The sequence below is a fragment of the Schistocerca americana genome, chromosome X (genome assembly GCF_021461395.2).
Source record: "Schistocerca americana isolate TAMUIC-IGC-003095 chromosome X, iqSchAmer2.1, whole genome shotgun sequence".
In the NCBI taxonomy this organism is placed as follows: Eukaryota; Metazoa; Arthropoda; class Insecta; order Orthoptera; family Acrididae; genus Schistocerca; species Schistocerca americana.
This window is the reverse complement of record NC_060130.1, coordinates 584539933-584558341: the sequence shown is the minus strand read 5'-3', so window position 1 is coordinate 584558341 and position 18409 is coordinate 584539933.

Sequence of the window (18409 nt, the reverse complement as noted above, 5' to 3'; positions counted from 1 at the left end):
TCTCGGCTTATAAAAAATATTTAACCAGAGTTCTGACGTAACCTCCCCTTGTCTGATACATGTTCTTATGCTCCCACTCCTTGTTAATCGAGGACTTCGGTTCTACCCTTGGATATATCACCACACCAAAAAAAGAAGACGTTCAGTAGAGGTAGACAAGCGGGGACATCAACTATACTGATCTATTCTCCATACAAAAGTCAATTAGAGGTGGAACCAATAGCTAAGCAACAGCCAAGGCCAATAAAAGTTCTAAGTGCAAAATTTTAAAATCTAAGAACCAGAAACATACCAACAAAAAGAAAGAAATTCTTCAATAGATTACAATTAACCCGTAAGGATGTCCGAAGGGGCGGTGATGAATATTTTCATTCTAATTTATTGGCTGAAATGGAGTTCGTATCATCTACTAAACCGGAAGACAACTGTGCTGAATGTTACTTTAATAACGGATACTTTCCCGAACACAAATAAAGAGAGATCCGGATGTAATGTTTACCTTCCCCCCTGTGGTTCCATCTCGACTGTGCTGTCACAGGAAAGGAAGATTATGTTTTTGATTTCTCCAAGTAAAATAAACTAAACTGCCTCACTAAACTGTAAAACGGTATTGTAAATGGCGTTACACATAATGCACTGCCTAAGTCTACTTACATACCGTTTTTTGCAAAGCGTAGTTTGTTGTCTGTTTTCGACCCTCTGTTCCGTACATCCCAGCTATTTCGTATTACACTCCATTCGACACAGTTTTTGGTTGCAATTATTTTTAATAAAAAGAATTAATCCAAATTACTTTTTTTATATTATGTAACTTATCACAATAAATCCCAGTCTCTATTAGCTTTGATTTTGGGCATTTTAATCATTCCGGCAGTAAATTATGCTTACAATTGTAAGTGGTATTCCACAATACCTTACTCTCCTCTACATTTACTGTCTTCTCTTATATCGATGAAACCACTGACGTATTTGATCTATGTTTCGGTAGTTCAGACTATTCTGAAACCATTTCCTTTATTTCGTGAAAATGCCTTGACGAGGGACCAAGACAGGGAACATATCACTTTGCGAAGGAGAGTGCAAAGTGGCGCATCGTTTAAGACACCGGACATGTAATCGGGAAGATTACTGTTCGGATCACCATTCAACCAATCTGATTTTGCAGTTATCTGGTTTACGGATATTATCTGATGTTATTGACCAGATGGTATCTTCGAAAAGGCAATGGATGATTCCCTCAACCATCTATTTCCACTCCAATCTTGTGCTCCATCTCTAATAACTTCATCGTCGGTGAGACATTGATCTTTAACTTAATTGCCGCACAGTGTACCCGCTCGGTCTAGGGCGCCTTGTCGTAGTCCGCGCGGCTGCTCCCATCGGAGGTTCGAGTCCTCCCTCGGGCATGGATGTGTGTGTTGTCCTTAGCGCAAGTTAGTTTAAGTTAGATCTGGTGGTGTGTAAGCTTAGGGACCGATGGCCTCAGCTTTGGTCCCATCGAATCTTACCACAAATCTCCAAAAAAAATTTTTTTGCTTACTTTTCTTTTACTTCACGAGTGTAAACAAAGTGTGCCAGGCATAAATACACTAATGTTGGTGCCAAACTGACCAATATTAGTTGTCTAAGCGTCATATTACATAAATTTACGTATCTAACCGATCTGATTAGAGTGCAACACAGTCCACTGCCTTCTTATTATTGTTGCTACTTTCTTATACTAACGCATTAAAAGGATGAATGATCATCAACAGATGTAAAGTTGCCTTAACAGCCAATTATAACATTACTGACTGGATGGCGTCACTGGTAGTTGCTCTAAGCATATTTGTAAGGCTATGTATGAGTGCATGGACAGAATATCTTGTCTAGCACAGGAATGACGTTGATACCAATGAAACTTTGATTTTCTTGTTGTTATGGTACATACTGAATTACAGTTTTAGTGTTAACTTTATATATATTGAGTGAGTATGTTATGGCAACCGTGAATGGGTTTTTGCAAACCTTGCAGCTTCAGGAATGGCATCTCCTAAATGGAAAATATTGGCCACTGACTACGCCGAGAAAAAGTTTATTTTTTATAGCGTCTTTCAATTCCACACCACAAATTTCCTTTTTGTACTTGTAATTAGGCCTTTTCTTCGTAGCTTATCAGTTATCTGCCCACTCTAACAGCGCTTTTTACTCTTTAACATTAAACTAAACCATTTGAAGATTAATTGGTCGTAATGAGCAACATTTCACAACCCTGTTTCTGCGAAACTAAACATAGACACTCGTTTCAACAATGTTTCTTTATTTTATTGTCTGTCTGACGCTAGAATGACTTCGCAGAGAACTGCTCGTAACCCGTGCCTCAGCGCGATAAGCTTCCAGTCTCCGTGCTCGGGCCAGCAGTAGCCTAATGCTGTTTGTGGGGGCGCTGTTTCATCTCCCAGCACATCACGGTGCTGTGTGTACAACTACACCGCAGTCGAGCCAGATGGCCGAGATAAAGCGGAGTAGCCGACCGCGCTTCCATCTGGAGTGCAACACAATGCCCCGGAAATTAAAAGTCGCCAGTGTGAGAGCTTTCAGCTGCCGGGGGAGCGTTAACTTCTGGCCACCGCGGCTCCAGGAGGCCCAAGTCCTTAGGCTTTGCTGATAACCTACTGACTACCCTTCTTCCCGCACAGGACAACTCAGGCAAGGACCGCAGTCCCTAGTACGGATTACCGACAGTTATTGAGGGATGTCATTTTTTTGTGTATCTTGTTTTATTTTGAAATAACCACTTCATTTTTTAATTTAACTATTAGCTAATTTCACTCCCTTGAGCGTAATAAAGCTACATCACAATAAAAAACTGTAATTCGTACAGCTTGAATTATCCCACTTACTGTAGAGGAAGCAACATGTAACTGTGTCCCTAATAACGATTTCACAAAACCATAGTCGTTACGGCACAACCTGTATGCACATCTCTCAGAAGTTATGTGTAACATGGAGAAAAAATACGACCAATATGCAAGTTTTGTCACTGCGCCAGCATAAATTACGTTAAACTATGTTAGCGTAACTATTTAAAATGAAAATACACGTAAAGACATAATTAGCGCCTTAATGTTGTGCCCGTAACTGCTATGGTTGTGCCGGACCCTTATTACGGACGCATAACATGTTGCTTCCTCCAAACATGTGTGGAATACGTTGTGCTGGGCGACATAATACTCGTCGGCACAGTGGTGGATTCTTAGATTTACTTCTGAAGGAGGCCCGGTTAATACAATAACACATTCAGAATATTAGGTCACTTTATTATAACTTGGACAAGACGAAATACTTAACTTTGAAACAACCCTTTGCCACTGGAATTTCATGTGTATTTTTTACTGTCAGTGACGCTAACTTAGCACTTGATACGATACAAGGTAACAGTCACTTCTCTCTAAGTACAATTGGCCATAAACTTTTCTACAGTTCTTCCTAATACAACTTTCGCACTCCTGGCCGTATAGAGAGGATGCTGTCGTCTTCGGCGAAGATTGCAGACTGGGGCATGTGGCACTCCGCTCTACAGTAAATAAGCGTGCTGCAGCGGTGGCGTATCAAATGGTTCAAATGGCTCTGAGCACTATGGGACTTAACATCTGTGGTCTTCAGTCCCCTAGAACTTAGAACTACTTAAACCTAGCTAACCTAAGGACATCGCACACACCCATGACCGAGGCAGGATTCGAACCTGCGACCGTAGCGGTCACGCGGTTCCAGACTGACGCTTCTAGAACCGCACGGCCACGCCGGCCGGCGGTGGCGTATCGAACTCCTGCGAGTGTGTCTATGCAGAAGTCTCTCATTAGTCGTCGCTTCCGACAGTGACTGTGCCTTGGGATCTCGTTCTTCGCACGACATCGCAGAATATACCATACTGTATGCATTACAGATTTTTACTACGATTTAACTTGATAATGCCTAAGGGGAGAAAGTAGCGATTCGCCAAGTTATGAAATAAAGTGATTATTTCAAAATAAAACAACGTGCGCGATGGGACACAGCATCTCCTTCGTAAGGATGAAGTGGGGATTTTCCCATACGACCATTTCTCCAGTGTACCGTGAATATCAGGAATCCGGTAGAACATCAAATCTCCGACATCGCTGCTCCCGGAAAAATACCCTGCAAGAAAGGTACCAACGACGACTGAAGAGAATCGTTCAACGTGACAGAAGTGGAACCCTTTCGCAAATTGCTGCAGATTTCAATGCTGGGCCATCAACAAGTGTCAGCGTGCGAACCGTTAAACGAAACATCATCGATGGGCTTTCAGAGCCAAACGCCCACTCGTGTACACTTGATGACTGCACGACACAAATCTTTACGTCACGCCTGGGCCCGTCAACACCGACTCTGTGCTGTTGATGACTGGAAACATGTTGCGTGATCGGACGAGTCTCGTTTCAAATTATATCGAGTGGATGGAAGTGTACGGGTATGGAAATAACCCCATGAACCCATTGACCCTGCATGTCAGCTGGGGACCGTTGACGCTGGTGGAGGCTCTGTAACGGTGCGGGGAGTGTGCAGTTGGAGTCATATGGGACCTCTGTTACGTCTACGTGATGACTGGGTGGTGTGTGATGTCCTTAGGTTAGTTATGTTTAAGTAGTTCTAAGTTCTAGGGGACTGATGACCATAGATGTTAAGTCCCATAGTGCTCAGAGCCATTTGAACCATTTTTTGTTACGTTTAGATACGACTCCGAAAGGTGACACGTACGTTAGCATCCTGTCTGATCACCTGCATCCATTCATGTCCATTGTGCATTCCGACGGACTTTGGCAATTCCAGTAGAACAATGCGACACTCCATTTTTTTCACAAAGAATTCGGAGACGTTACTGTACAGCACGGTCTCGTACATCTATACTTCGCAATCCGCCTTATGGTGTGTGGCGGAGGGTACGTTTTGTACCGTTGTCACTTCCCACCTATCCTGCTCCAGTCGCAAATGGTGCGCGGGGAGAAAGATTGCCGGTAAGCATGTATGTGAGCTAGAGCCTCTCTAATTTTAAATTCGTGGTGTTTTTGCGAGACATATCTAAGAGGAATCAATATATTATCTCCTCCAGGAACATACGCTCTCGAAAATTTAACAGTAACCCTCACCGTAATGCAGAACGCCTCACTTGCAGCGTTTCCGACTGGAGAAGGCTGAGCATTCCTGTGGCGCTTTCGCCCTTACCAAATGAACCTTTAACGATACGAGTTGCTCTTTTTTGGATTCCTCTTTTTCCCCTATTAGTCTTGTCTGGTATCTTATATTCACAAGCAATATTCAAGTACTGGTCTCACGTAGGGTTTGTAAACTACCTCCTTTGCGGGAGGACAACACTTCCTGACAATTTTTCTACTGAATCTCAATCCGGGATCTGCCTTACCGGCGATGATGATGTCATCAGGCAATGTCCTTCATGACAATTCTCGGCCGCACGCTGCAGCTGTATCAAAGACGCTCCTGCAGCGTTTTCGATGGAAAGTTTTTGATCAACCACCGTACAGTTCAGACTTCGTCCCCTATGATTTTCATATATTTGCTCATACGAAACGCTGGCTGCGAGGACAGCATTTTGGCACAGACAACGAGCGGCAGACCTGCTAAGAGAAATGGTGGACAGCAGAGGTGACTCCCTTCTATGACAAGGGTATTGGGAACTTTGTACCACGCTACGACAGATGTCTCAGTCGGAGTGGGGACTATGTCGAGAAGTATCTGGAAGTGCAGCTAAATGTTGCAACGTTTTAAATTTTCTCTGTTGTTTCCATTTCGGGGCTGTTCGGACCATGAAAAAAATAGCCCTCGTATACTAAGCGTAGACTACGGTAGAATTCCTAGTAACATTAGTCAGTTAAAATCACACCCGCGTTATCTGCACGTTAGGTGTGTTGCGTACGTATTGGGCTTTACCTCATATCGATCACTTTGTTTACTTATGCGATCAGTGTCTTACTAGAGTCTCCTAAAGACTGGAAGCAGGGAACCGTCTAGAAACAGAGTGAGTATATACAAAGGGCCGCATAGCCCACGGAACATTTTGGCACCACATAATTAGCCTCATGGGCGTTACTTAAGAACTAGTTAAACCTAACTAACCTAAGGACATCACAAACATCCATGCCCGAGGCAGGATTCGAACCTGCGACCGTAGCGGTCTTGCGGTTCCAGACTGCAGCGCCTTTAACCGCACGGCCACTTCGGCCGGCCAAAATTATTGGTTTGTAACTTGAAACAAAAGGATGTTGTAGTAAAAGTAGAGAAAACAATACAGAATTATCACATAGTGCTTAAAAACGCAATTTGCTCAACAAAAAGGTAAAATAAAAAAATCGCAAAACAAAAATAATTCAAACATCGCTTCGATACTTCGTTGAACTTACGTAAAACATGGTACTGTTAGTCGTAAACAACTTTCGCATTTATCAACTATAACAGGTTCAAATGTCTCTGAGCACTATGGGACTTAAACTGCCGAGGTCATCAGTCCCCTAGAACTTAGAACTACTTAAACCTAACTAACCTCAGGATATCACACACATCCATGCCCGAGGCAGGAGTCGAGCCTGCGACCGTAGCGGTCGCGCGGTTCCAGACTGTAGCGCCTAGAACCGCTGGGCCACTCAGGCCGGCAATAATAACAGGAAACTGTTGCCCTTGAACATAACGAAGAACGATCTGTTGAGTACAAAATAACAACGATAATTATATCGCTTTTTCTCATATATGTGCATGTGAACCGTACTTCTATCAAAAGTAACTGATGTGTTACATTAAAAGGCCGAAGTTACGAGATCAACTAATTTTTATTTCTCATACAATGGAACTTATATTCTGTAAGGATATAAAATACACAATGGACTCATAATGAATGATGTGCGATTCTAATTATCTTCAAAAAATAAGAAAAAAAAACAGAAAGAAATAGAGAGAGTAGTCATCGGCTCCCAGTTCCTCTCTTACTCATTAATTTACGAACACTACTGCTAATTCTGCCATTTACTATGTCGTTTATGTACTGTACCAAAACTACCGAACCGTGGTTCTCGCAGAACGCACCTCTAGTAATGGACCTGTAACACTCCCGAAATGACATAAACGTCAGAAGATTTCTGTCCGTTAAGAACGACTGTGTTGGTGGAGCGTGAACCGTGCGCACGGTCAGCTGCGTGTCGGCGAGAGTGGAGTACAGGTAGCTGGCATTGGGCAAGGCGTGTCGGCCGCGCTTGGCCGGCCACGGGCTGGGCACGAGCTGGCCGTGGGAAGGCGCTGCCATGTGGCTTCTTGCGCGCGTGCTGCTTCCATTGTGCGCTACCTGTCGCGTGTTCCGGTTATCCAGCACGCCCTCCACCCAGCTTTTTACCTCGCGCTCCCTGCATAAAGGCTCAGCGTTACACCTAATCTCTTGCATTAATGACTCCACAGAGTATAACGCTTCTTCCTCAGACGGCCGAGTACGGTACTGACCAGTTTAAGCACCACTTTATTCAGTCGGTTAAATACGTGAACCGCAACGCAAGGATCGAATGTTCGATTCCTGATCTTAAAACTGCGTATTTTGTGCTAAGGTAATCCATACCAAAGTTTCGTGAAAGCGAAAAAAATCCAACCTGGAATGAGATTTTCACTCTGCAGCGGAGTCTGCGCTGATATTAAACTTCCTGGCAGATTAAAACGGTGTGCCGGACCGAGACTCGAACTCGGGACCTTTGCCTTTCGCGGGCTAGTGCTCTACCAACTGAGCTACCCAAGCACGACTCACGCCCCGTCCTCACAGGTTCTGGAAACAGCTTCTGGAAACATCCCCCAGGCTGTAGCTAAGCCATGTCTCCGCAATATCTTTTCTTTCAGGAGTGCTAGTTCTGCAAGGTTCGCAGGAGAGCTTGTGTAAAGTTTGGAAGGTAGGAGACGAGATACTGGCAGAAGTACAGCTGTGAGGACGGGGCGTGAGTCGTGCTTGGGTAGCTCAGTTGGTAGAGCACTTGCCCGCGAAAGGCAAAGGTCCCGAGTTCGAGTCTCGGTCCGGCACACCGTTTTAATCTGCCAGGAAGTTTCAAAATCCAAGCTGTATCACAGTTTGCATTCTGCATAAGAAATAAAATACTAATAAGAAATAAAATACTAATAGGGTGACCTCCTTCACAATTCACTTGAAAACAAGAACGTATCATCTCCTAAACAGAACATTTCCTACTAACAACCCATGATTTAAGTGGAAATTGCAATCATTCGCTTCATAATGTATTTAAACTTCTCTGTACCACATTACCAACCGCTGTAGCCTCGTTATCGGATGGTGTTCAAAAATGGCTCTGAGCACTATGGGACTTAACTTCTGACGTCATCAGTCCCCTAGAACTTAGAACTACTTAAACTTAACTAATCTAAGGACATCACACACATCCATGCCCGAGGCAGGATTCGAACCTGCGACCGTAGCGGTCTCGCAGTTCCAGACTGTAGCGCCTAGAACCGCTCGGCCACTCTGGCCGGCTATCGGATGGTGGATGTTGAACACGTTGACTCCGCATGCATAATGATGGATGCTGCACGGCCACCCAGGCTACGAGTCGGCGTGAGGCTTTGCTGCGGCAACCAGCAACCTCTTGATTGTCAGCGTGTTAAAGGGACTTCATACTCTTCTCTATACACATCTTCCTCCTTTGAGATTGAATATTTGTACGGTGTACAAGCTGAGTTGCGTAAGACGTAACACGTAGTTTGTTTCTTGGACGGTCAAAGAATTTGAAATGAGGCATTCGACAATTGATAGTACGCAAAGGGACACGTAATTATGTTGCATGGTTGATACTCTCATCTCTTGTATTAAATAAGTTATTAAAGCAGGCATTGTTTTATTTTAACTAAACGTAATTCTTTTTAGCACCATTCTAAATTTCTTGAAACGACGAGTACAGTGATAAAATGCTAATTACTGGTGGCTTGAAGTTTTTTGCAAAATTTGCTGAAATTGAAAGACAAGGCGTCCGGAATAGGAAATTGTGGTGTAAACACTGTACGGTAGTACTCACAGGCCAGACTATGTCGTTGTACCAAGTACTAGCTGAGTACATGGCGTTCCGTAGGCATATTATTATCCCAATCTTGTGTTGGTCCATCACCTCCGTTCTCCTGTGTTATCACCTCCTTCCCCCCCCCCCCCCCCCCACACCACTCCCTCTCCATCCCCCTCCTTTCCTTCTCTCTGTTCATCTGCTCTTCTCTTCCCCCTTCTCTGTCCGTCACCTCCTTCCTCCTTTAAGCCATCTCCTCTTCCCCCTCTAAGTTCATCTCCTCATGCCTTTTAAGTCTATCCCCTCTCTAAAAAATGGTTCAAATGGCTCTGAGCACTATGGGACTCAACTGCTGAGGTCATTAGTCCCCTAGAACTTAGAACTAGTTAAACCTAACTAACCTAAGGACATCACAAACATCCATGCCCGAGGCAGGTTTCGAACCTGCGACCGTAGCGGTCTTGCGGTTCCAGACTGCAGCGCCTTTAACCGCACGGCCACTTCGGCCGGCCATATCCCCTCTCTCTGTACATCTCTTCCTCCCTCTATCTCTGTCAATTTACTCACTCCCCCTCTCTCTTTCCATCTCTTCCTCCCTCTATCTCTGTCAATTTACTCACTCCCCCTCTCTCTTTCCATCTCGTCATCCCCCTTTCACCATCCACCTAATCCTAGTCCCTTTTTCTATTCATCTCCTTTTCCCCTTCTCTCTTTTCATCTCCTCCTCCCTGCTACCTGTGTCCATCTCCTCCTCCACACCTTCTCTCTCCATCAGGAAGTTATGGCTCTGAGCACTATGGGACTCAACTTCTCAGGCCATTAGTCCCCTACAACTTAGAACTAGTTAAACCTAACTATCCTAAGGACATCACATACATCCATGCCCGAGGCAGGATTCGAACTTGCGACCGTAGCGGTCTCGCGGTTCCAGACTGCAGCGCCTAGAACCACACGGCCACTTCGGCCGGCTCCCATCAGGAAGTTATCACCTCCAGTCCAGTAGCAGGTTGGTGGTTCTTACCCCTCACAGTATTTTCTTCCAGAAAGTAAGTAATATTTGTACCAAGTTTGAACTCGGTCCAGGAACTTTTTAGACGCAGCTTTGCTGGAGTGCTCACAAGTCACATACATTTCACCCGCCCGGTTAGCCGCGTGGTCTAACGCGCTGCTTCCCGAGGGGGAAGGCGTGCCGGTCCACAGCACGAATCCTTCTCGCGGATTAGTGTCGAGATGCGGTGTGCTGGTCAGCCTGTGGATGGTTTTTACGGCGGTTTTCCATCTGCCTCAGCGAATGCAGGCTGGTTCCCCTTATTACTCCTCAGTTACACTATGTCGGCGACTGCATCGCAAACACTGTCTCCACATATGTGTACACCATAATTACTCTACCACGCAAACATTTGGGACTACAGCCGTCTGGTACGAGACGTGAGACGTTCCTGGGGAAGGGGGGGGGGAGGGATGGGAGGGTCCACTGGGAGCCGAACCGCACCATATCGCTCGGTTCAGTGTGGACCGGCGGTGGGGTGGGTGGATTGCTGTGGCCTGTTGTGGCGTTGTGAACGACTGAGGGCTACGGCGGGACGAAACCTTTCCGTTGTTTCTAGATCCCTGGTTTAATACACACAATACACACATACATTTCACATATATTTAACTGATTTCACACTATTTGTACATAGATTTCACATTTATATGTAGCGAATTTCGCCTTGCTGTTCCGTTTTCACGGAAGTCAACCTTTGTGACGCCATATCTCTTGAAGTGTGTGTTGTACAGTGATATAATTTTGTAACTACATTCAGCGGCATATGTGGATACTGTATGCGAAATTTTTTGTGAGTAGAATTAGTAGCATAGAAGTAATAAATTTAAACGTCATACATGATGCGGCAATATATCACCCATCTCAGTGTTTATGACGTGGTATCTCCTGAACTATGAGTCGTAGAATGACATAGTTATGCAGGTACATTAGGTAGAAAACTGTCTACAAAATACGTTGCGAATAAATTTAGCTGTAAAGAAGTAATAATTTAAAACTTCATGCCCAGTGAGCCAGTTTTACTGCATGAATAGCGAAAATGTAGTAAGCTGTAAACTTTTTTCCTTTCGTCGTCGTTTGGCGTTTGTCAATGAGAAAATGTCTCATGGTGTGTAAAGTTTATTATAAGTCACTAAGTGCTCTCATTCTGAAATACTGGATGAAGATATTCTGGGTATTCGCGCGTCGTGGGCTATACTTCTTTTTCACCCCCATCCCTTTGATAGATATGTGGTTCTTACCCCACAGCGACTTTTTCCAGCCAGTGATGTATGTACCAAGTATGATTGAAATCAGACCAACGCCTTAGGAGGAGATGAACATACATACATACGTACATCCATTTTTATAATTGGTATGGATTTCGATTGTGTACTTGTTTCCACAAAAGGTGTTCACGTAAAAACGAGTATGTACGCACATTTCAAATAGTTTTTCTAAGCCCCTTGTGATACACTAGAAGTTAGCATATTTTCAACCGTCGTAGCTGATACTATATACAGGATGTCTGACTGACAGAAGGTGCAAGTAGAGGACACCAAAACAACTAAATAATCCCAAGAAACATAGGTCCGGAAACCAATGGTTTCCTCAGTATGATACATTACGACTGGAAAAAATTTGGAAATTTGTGGTAAGATCTTATGGGACCAAACTGCTGAGGTCATCGGTCCCTAAGCTTACACAGTATTTAGTCTAACTTAAACTAGCTTACGCTAAGGACAACACACACCCATGTCCGAGGGGGGACTCGAACCTCCGACGGAGGGAGCCGCTTGGACCGTGACAAGGCGCCCAAGACCACGCGGCTACATTACGACTGAGTGTACGAACACTTTATAATAGAGTCCCAGACGATCCCAAGCGCAGCTATGCACTTGAAGACAAACATACTACAATAAATGTTCCACACGGCCACTATCAATCTGAAGGCAGGATTCAACACGTCTCCTTATCGATGGCCAAACACGTTCGAAAATCCCAGGCGTGTTCCGAATACATTGACAACCATTCACAATACATTCCCGGGGTTCATCGTCACAACCAACAGGACTCTAATACACAAAAAAGTTTAAATATCCTCACACAGAACAATCCAACGGGTTCAATTTGGGGGGCCTGAGAGGCCATGGTATTGGCCAGCCACGACCGATGCACTTATTGTCGAAGGTTCGTGCTTCGTATTTCCGAACAGCCAGACGAAAGACTGCCGGTGAACCATCATGCGATGGACCACATACGCCTCCGTACACTATAAGGAACATAGTCCAAAAAGTCGAATAGCTTGTGCTGTCGTTTTTAAGGGTTCAAAAGCCCTATAATTGCATTGGGTGAAATCACGACTATAGGACCGGTGCTCGAGTGTCTCCCACATGAGTTTGCATTATCCGTAATGGATACAACTCGCCTCCAAGTTCGACTGGAGTCTTGTGTCGAAACAACACGGATGTTGGTGCACCATTCCACAACGGGGGTTTTCTGCAGATATGCTGCCCCGTACACAGTCTTCATTCACCGATGAATGTCTACTGTTGTTTGTCCTTCGGCAGCCAAGAAAAGAATAACAGCTCGTTTGGACGCATCTGGTAACAGTGTCGTCATAGTTCACGTTTTCTCATTTACTGCACGCACGTCCAAAAGACACGAATTCCACACTAATTCCTAGTCGTTGTTACCCGCTTCGGAGTCGCACTGCATTGCACATACGCTGCAGCATCACCCTCATGCGGAAACTTTTTGATCACCCCTTGTATATTAAAGTGAATTTGTCGGAAAGGAATAGTATTGATTTGTAGAAGCAGGACAGTTTTGTGAAGGATGAAAAATGATCTCAAAATAATCTACTGTTTCTCGACCGTGAGAACTTATTAGATCAAAATTAATCTCTTAAGAACCACTGTCAGTCGCAATTAGTTGACATATTGGGTTGGGTTCTTTGGGGAAGGAGACCAGACAGCGAGGCCATCGGTCTCAACGGATCTGGGAAGGACGGGGAAGGAAGTCGGCCGTGCCCTTTCAAAGGAACCATCCCGGAATTTGCCTGGAGCGATTTAGGGAAATCACGGAAAACCTAAATCAGGATGGCCGAACGCGGGATTGAACCGTCGTCCTCCCGAATGCGAGTCCAGTGTCTAACCACTGCGCCACCTCGCTCGGTGGAGTTGACATATTGTTAAACTTGTATTCGTGTGAGGTGTATTGTAACGAAACAGGCTGTATTGGGTCATGTGGAGTACCTGATACAGCAGGTTTCGTAGTATGCGATACACGCTAAAACAGATGTGGGTAGTGTATAAGGACACTTAGTGAAAAAGCGTGAAATAGTTGTAACGAAAATGTTAAACTGTGTCACAGACCAGTTAATGCATGTTCTTAAATCAGGTAAAGTAATGTACAGTTAGGATAAGTCATTATCACTTTGATATGAATTTCGGGATGTTTTGAAGAGAAAGAACAAGTTCTGGAATCAGTGTTAATAGTGTAAAAATGTTAGTAACTTTTTCATTCAGTTTTGCAATTACAATTCAATTAGTAAAATTCACTGTTTACCATAACGCAGATTAACTGTGTAAACCATTGATTTTATAAAAGCTTAACATTTATGTATCTTCGCAAGTCAGGACAACATTTTCTTACGCAAATCACAAACTAAAAATCTGTAATTAAACTCGCAATTAATGTTTCTGGAAGATTCTATAAAGAAATTCAGTGCAGTGTCCACATATTACGAAAACTAGAAAACATTCGATTAAACTGGAGACATAACCTGATTCAGAAAGACAATTTGTATCATAAATAATGTTAGAAGAACGATTCATAAATCTTTTGTAACACGATTTAAAGATTTTGTGATTTACGTAATTATTCTGCACTTTAGCATTCAAATGTTGTAAAAACGTCATTTTGAAAGTATGAATTGTAATTTTGATGGTGTAGAAATATTACCAGCTCAAATTACGTAATTTAATTAATTATGCAAAGATATTCAAGAATGTTCTGGACTGAATAAAAAGAATTTAATTGTTAACTGTATGTATGTTTCAAAACTGCACTTGTAAAAGATCATTAATTTCGGAAATATGCATTATCATGGTACTCGTTTTAATTTCTGATAAAACTCTGAAATGTCAGTTTTTAATGGATTAACTTATTGCAATTGCAACATCAAACTTGAAATAACATAATAATGTCAAAGAACGTAATTGTTGAAAGTTGACCTGCGGAGTGTGGTTGGAGTACTAGCTAGTGTGTTCACGTGACTGTAAGGTTGTGACAAATAAACAAGTGTTGTAAACAGACGTCTGGTAGTTACCAAAGACTTTCTGCAGCGAAGTTATCACATCCAAAAATGTAAAACATGGCACGATCAGCTGTAATATGTTAAACCTGAATTGATGTGATTGCTACGTTAGATTTGGTGAATGGAGCTGGTATGAGAAGTTACGTTATATTTGACGTTGGAGCTGGGCTTCTGGACCTGGTTACGTTTTAGTGTCCAGGAATAAGCTTCATCATCAGGCATTCATAAGGCAACGAAAATGATTTAACCTAAGTAGACACTGCTTTATTTTCTTTGTAATAATCTAGTGACAATTTAAAAGGGCAAGTAAAAAGTACGTTTTAAACAATGCATTTGTGCAGTGAAGTATTACTTAGATGATAGAGCTCAGGGGTTTGGTAAGAACTGAAACACAAATAAATAATTGTAAAACACCTGTCATTTTACAATATACTATCGCAGCATACTGTTATCTTGTTGTTACCTTGGAAAACCTAACACTAAAGCCCTGAAATGGTTAATGCTATCATCTTACTCTAGTTCTGTGCTCAACATCTCACTTACTACGGGCGGATGCTGTCTAAATTTTTCAAGCAAACAAATGGGATGTTGCGATGTATAAAATGAAAACCAATCATCATCATCATCATCATCCTGGTCTTGTGTCATCTTATAGTGAGTGTACATTGAGTGAAGTGTGTACAGTCGTTGGTGTTGAAAAATAAATAAGCATAGTGGCTGGCTCAAATGGCTCTGAGCACTATGGGACTTAACCTCTGAGGTCATCAGTCCCCTAGAACTTAGAACTACTTAAACCTAACTAATCTAAGGACATCACGCACGCCCATGCCCGAGGCAGGATTCGTACCTGCGACCGTAGCGGTCGCGCGATTCCAGACTGTAGCGCCTAGAACCGCTCGGCCACCCAGGCCGGCAGCAGAGTGGCGATAGCTTTTTAGATTGTGTAACAACCCCTTTGCAAGAGTGTATTAACAAAACAGCATTGTACACTAGGGATACCCTGAACGAACTTGTGCTGTTGTTAACAATCTAGCCCTGTATTCAAGAAATAGAGGCTCTAATTCCCATCTGGCCGTCTTGGTTTAGGTTTTCCGTTGTTTTCTAAAACTATTTCAAGAATAGTTCCTACTATAAGGCCACGACCGACTAACCACCCTGTCATTGCTAAAATAGTCTTCTAAGTATGTAACTGACTGTATATATGAATATGTTTCTTGTTCTAACATCATGACTAGAGCACAATCATTGTAAATATGAGTGGAGGAAGAATAAGACTACTACTACTATTACTTCATATATTATGTTTAGTAAACCGTAATCGACGAGCAAGTTTTAAGCCGTTTTGGTTTTTCGGCTGTACCCACGTTGCAAAAGAAAAAAAGAAAAATCTTTAGGAGAGTGAAACAGTGTTGGCGCGGAGCGCTCTGGCCAGGGTCCTTAAACTCTCATTCCAAGCTTTAGGTGCGCTCACGCTTTAGTCTGCGATTCACCGAGTCATGCCGCCCGTCCCGTGAAAAATTTCTTGTTCGTACTCAAGCGTAAAGCGGTCGCCAAGAAACAACGGCTTTTTCCGGGAACTCCTCCACAGGTGTTGTACCCTCAACAACTTGCGTTGTACCCCTTGAGCTCCAGGCAGAGATCTTCCTATCACGCGTGACAATTTCGCTAAGAGCTCTGTCAGTTCAGAGCGTATTTTACTCACTTCGTAGCTCGTAAACTTTCAGAAAATTTCGTTCAGATCTCTTTATCACATAAGTCATCCTGACAGGCAAATAAATTTCGACATTTATACAAACAGTATGACTCAGAGATAATTAAATAAGTGTAAAAGAGAAATAGTTTGAAAATAGAAGTAATATGCTATCAGTAACAAGATCGTCACGTGTATGGAAGAAGATATCCGGTTTCCGCTTCGAGGACAAAATTAAAATTTCACAGTGATATAAATTTCTTTACGAAAATGTGTGGAAACAAAACCTTTGGACAAAATTTCTTCTTTTCCTTTTTTGTTTCTTAGAACAGTTGACACAGATCTTTAGGAATAAATTAAATAGAGTTGTGTGAAACAAGGCAACATGTCCCAATATGTGACATATATGACATATAGCTCCAAAAATACAGTAGAAGCTTGTATACCATTTCAGCAAACCACTCTTGTCACAAAGCAATAAACTGCCATCAGCTCGTAGACTTATTTAAAGTACTTCTTTTTAAATTTGACGTTTATTGTTTTTATTCTGTAATACCTTCTGTTAAACCGAGCTATTTTCATCGTGTCTCCCTTATCACAGGTTTTGGACACGTACACTTAACAGTACATATATGTTTATCTGTCAATAAATGTGGAACACCACGATGGTATTCATACTCCGAAGAAGGCATATGACTTAGCGACAGAAATGACAGCTATGCTGGAGCGCTCACACACGCACCTGATAAGTCTTAATATTTAAATTTGTTTATTCATAGTTAAGATTGTTTATTATTATTTACAACTGCTAAATTGTTGGGAAGTATAACGGTAGTCTGATACTCTTGGAGGGTAATAATTATTGTAAGTTTTTTTTACAAGGACTCTGACTCTTTGTCTTCGTATTTAATTCGCGGCTAAAACTGTATGTTTTGCATGCTGTTTATAATAGAATATATAACGAAAACATTCAAAAACTTGCAGTAACGTTCCATTCAACCAAATATTTAACACTGAACATGTTACTGAAGGTTACACTTAACAGTCTTTGGTACATATTAATGAACTAAGTAGCTAGTGTGACGTATTTAATTAACCAGAAGTAAGTACAGGGAAGGTTGCAGCAGTTTTGATCCATCGTTATGGTGTTTATTAAATCACTAGCATCTTACAGATTATATTAGATTCAGCCATCACAACAAAGAGTGCAGCAATTCTGTTCCTAATTGTATACATACATGCACACGTATCTCCTCCTGATCAGTAAATTAACATGCTTAATATGATGTGACTAATTTTTGCTTTCGATTTTGGAAAGGAATTCGGCTTATGTCATATGCGATAACACAAACTGGAGTCAGACCGTGAAGCGAAGGTTCCAGTGGAAGGAGTGTCCTAGAACACCCTTCACGTCGTTTTGTGGCAGCTATTGCTAATTGCGTAATAGACCCCTGTTAGTGTAATTGAAACAGGGATGACTCAGCTGTAAGGCAGCTGCTGGTGCGCCTTAAGCAGGCTTTACATATGTCTGAGCGGAACATCAGAAAAATCGCTCTATGCCCACCCTCCGCACCTGCAAGTGTTAACAACACGTCCACTGTCTCTAGGATATTATGCATTCAACCCAGTATAGCAGTATTTCGTCCAGAATGGGTAATAGTAATAACATAAACAATAATAGTCATTATTATTGGTCGCTTTAAATGCAAAAAATAGGCGAAAATCGTAATACCAGGTGTTATAATTAAAGTGACGTTATTCATACAGGTCCGGTTTGGGCTGTAATTATCGAATGGCAGCAAAACGTGGTAGATGTTCTAATGCGATAATGCGGAACAGATTTTCGCTGGAAAAATAGTTCCAATTTTGCCACCAGGTGCAAATCTGGCGCTGTGAATGCGAAGAAGACGTATAAAAATGTTTCATGTGTAATGGATTAGGAACGGGACGAGGTGAGGAAAGGTCAAACGACTCAGAAAGGCATAGGCCTAATGAGGATTTTATTATTAACCACCGGTTACACATTTCGTTCAGTATGAGGCCTGGAGACGTCGGGGAGATGCTGTAGAGCGCCAGATTTGCACCTGGTGGTCAAAAAAAGAACTAATTTTTTCCAAATTAGTGTATCTACCAAGTTTCGCTGCCATACGATAATTACAGCCAACTCTGCACCTCCGTGAGTAGCTGCACTTTTATTATAACCTTCGGGTATCGACATTGTTCTTTACTCATACAATGCCGTGATATAAGGCATTACTTATGAGATTAACGTTTCGTCTCCTAACGCTGGAGACATCGTCTGTGGTCATAAAGACTCAGCAATTCCA